Source organism: Bidens hawaiensis, unplaced genomic scaffold (genome assembly GCF_021521415.1).
Source record: "Bidens hawaiensis isolate Kalapana, Puna unplaced genomic scaffold, B.hawaiensis_p1.1 tig00030188_1, whole genome shotgun sequence".
NCBI classification, from domain to species: Eukaryota; Viridiplantae; Streptophyta; class Magnoliopsida; order Asterales; family Asteraceae; genus Bidens; species Bidens hawaiensis.
In genome coordinates this window covers 253,282-256,554 of record NW_027495017.1, presented here as the reverse complement: position 1 = coordinate 256,554, position 3,273 = coordinate 253,282, and the positions used below count along the sequence as shown (strand labels likewise).

At 40.2% G+C, this 3,273-nt stretch overlaps 1 pseudogene across 1 annotated transcript; it reads left to right on the top strand.

Annotated features, from left to right (window-relative positions):
- The first annotated feature begins 760 nt into the window (after positions 1-760).
- On the top strand, positions 761-2,653 carry LOC143579987 (wall-associated receptor kinase-like 1 pseudogene; annotated as a pseudogene). The gene is made up of 2 exons (XR_013143565.1): positions 761-979; positions 1,049-2,653. The product of XR_013143565.1 is annotated as a wall-associated receptor kinase-like 1 pseudogene (transcript).
- Positions 2,654-3,273: the final 620 nt, after the last annotated feature.

The window sequence follows — 3,273 nt, the reverse complement described above, 5'->3', positions numbered from 1 at the left end:
CGGGAGGGGGAATACTCCCGCCCAAATAAGCCAGTCCGTACGATACGGGAAGATCTTTTGTACTGTACCTGACGAGGTATGGGCAAAAGATCTGACCAAAGATACGACAGCTCATTGACAACAGTATGGCGAGCAGCATGCTCTTGTACTGTATGTCACTATTAGCCGCTGCCTACTCACCAACTCCTGTCATACCACGTGCATAGCCGGCAGTTGGTGGAAAAGGAATAGTACACAGCAGGCCTGGTCACTGTCAGCCGCTGCCTACCCACCAACTACCAGCATGGCACGTGCGTAGGCCACAGTTGGTAGAACAGGAATACTATTCAGCCGGCTATACCTTCTTGGAAACCTACCTTCGGCTATAAATACCCCAAATGGTATGATCATCTCATCTTATCATATACTATCTTGTATCTTACATATTATACCTGATATCTGATCTAGCAATCTCTTAATATATACTTATATTCAAGAGCAATCTAGTCTGATTCTCACGCCGGAGGGTGGTCACAAGGAGGAACCCCCCCTTCTCTGTGACGAGCTCACGGTGTCTGTTTTGCAGGTTATCAGAAGAACCATCTTTGCTGGATCCAACCCCTCGTGGGAAACATCTATCTAACCCCCAGATTATCCGTAATCTGCCCGGGGTCCGTTAGTGTTTCTTCAGAAAGGATGGGCGAAAATGGAGCTTGTGGATCCGCCTTCTTGGGCGACCAACGGTGGTTTCCTTCCGTTTCATATATCTTCATGGACCGTCCGAAATACCCAAAAGGGAAGACGAGGAATACCTCTTTTTTTCCAATAACACTTTCATGGTTCCTTACAAACAACGATTTCTCTGCAATACCAAGTTGTTGGGAAGGAAAGAGTAGAGAATCTTTTCTGTATTTGGGTAATGGCAGTTACGTTGTTCAAAGAAAGTGCTACTGTGGTAATGGGCGTGTAGGAAACCCATATTTGCACTATCAATGCGAAGGTATGTAGTTCTGTACTCTTTTTCATTTGTATTTGCAGAAAATTTAGCCATTGTATTATGTTGTTTTAGAATCTGAAGATTGTAGAAGATGCCGGGTTTCTGGACGAATCTGTGACTATCAGCAAATAGATATGGGTGACGCTGAGGGGTCTTGGTGGGTTAACTGCATTGAACCTGCCGGATATACTTCCATGTTCAGAAGCAACAAATCACCACTTGTTGGTGTTATTCTAGGCAAGCTATTTATATCTTTGCTTGTGATCCGAGTAGTATATATTCTTGGTAGACTGTTTGGTTATTTCAGTTCTAGACTTCTAGTTTCATCCATTCTTACGTCAACCTAACACAATTTTTTATTCAATCTAAGTATCTAACAGTCAACTTCATTCAATGTGAACTGCGGATCAGCATTGAAAATTTTTAGATTACTGAGTTTTTCTGCATTGTATTTGTCTCTAATTTTCAGTGTTAGTATATTAATGGGGCTGCTTTTCATAATAAAATTGCACAAAGTAATCAAGGAAACCATAGACAAGAGAAAGAAAGAAAAGTTTTTTAAACGCAATGGTGGCCTACTTCTTAAACAACAGGAGGCAACTAAAGATGGTTTAGTTGATAAAACCATACTTTTCACATCCAAGGAGTTGGAAACAGCCACCGACCATTTTAACGAGAATAGAATCCTTGGACGAGGAGGTCAAGGAACAGTGTATAAAGGCATGCTAGCGGATGGAAGGATTGTAGCAATTAAGAAAGCAAAGATTGTTGATGAAAGCCAGTTAGAGCAATTCATCAATGAGGTTGTGATTTTGGCACAAGTCAATCATAGGAATGTGGTCCAATTGCTGGGATGTTGCCTAGAGACAGAGGTTCCGTTACTTGTCTCTGAATTTGTCTCAAAAGGAACCTTGTATGCTTATATTCAAGATACTACTGCTGAGTTACCATTCTCTTTGAACATGAGATTGCAAATTGCTACAGAGGTCGCTGGAGCAGTTTCTTACTTACATTCAGAGACCCCCATTCCAATATACCATAGGGACATCAAGACAACAAATATACTTTTGGATGAAAAGTATAGAGTCAAAGTTTCTGACTTTGGAACTTCAAGATTGGTATCACTAGATCAAACTCATTTAACTACCTTAGTCAAAGGCACATTTGGTTACTTTGATCCAGAGTACTTCCAATCGAGTCAGTTTACCGAGAAAAGTGACGTCTATAGTTTTGGTGTCGTTTTGCTAGAACTTTTTACAAGAGAAAAGCCAATTTCCTTAACTAGGTTTGGTGAACACAGAAATCTAGCTACTTACTTTATGTTTGCCATGGAGGAAGGTCGTGCAATGTCTATATTTGACCCGGTGGTTATAAACGAGGATTCAAAGGGCGTGGTCTTGGAAATAGCCAACTTGGCGATGCGATGTTTGAATCCCAATGGGAAACATAGGCCAACAATGAAAGAAGTAGCCATAGAGTTAGAAGGCATGAGAATGTCATATGTTCCCAGTACAGTTGAAAACAGTTTTTTACTCGCCAATCATAGTGAAGATCTAGCAATGTTTACAGATGATGGGTCAGTTACATCAACAGTGAGTATCTACGACACCATTAATAAATAACTAAATGTTGTTTTGTTATAAGTTGGTCTTTGTTTAAGGATTGATTTCTTCAAGTGGTGTGATAGATAAGTTGCATGTAAAGCTTAAAAAATCTACTTGTAAAACCCGTTCTCTCTGACACAATACTTTTAATACTATCCAACTTTTTTCACATCTCAAAAAAATTAATTTCCACTTTTAGTTGTCATATCTTCTTCTACCTCTTGATTTGCACTCTTACCAGCTGTTAACTCCGGTGTCTTTTACAGGTCACCGGAAAACTTTCAGAAGTTCAAGTTTAATTTTTTCTTTTCATCTTACATTCTCACTAGTTTTACAGGGGTCGGTCGGGATTTTAACACTTATATAACACTAAATAAAATTTTCTCACAAGGGTTGACCGACCCCGTACAACTATAGTAGGTCCGTCCTTGGTCTGGAAAAAGAAGAAGAAAGTTTAATGGTTTTGTTGGTATTGCATTTGATTGAAAATGGTGGTGAGAGTGATGGAGTGTTGGTGGGGAATAGAGGTGAAACAAACCAATTTCGGTTCAAATCGGTTCGGTTTGGTCAAAGGTCAAAACCGGTTTATGATTGGTTTCGGTTCAGGTTGAAACCGGTTTCTTACCATGTTACGATTGGTTTCGGTCCGGGTTTGACCGGTTTTTGTCCGGTTTTGGTTGGTTTCGGTTCGGT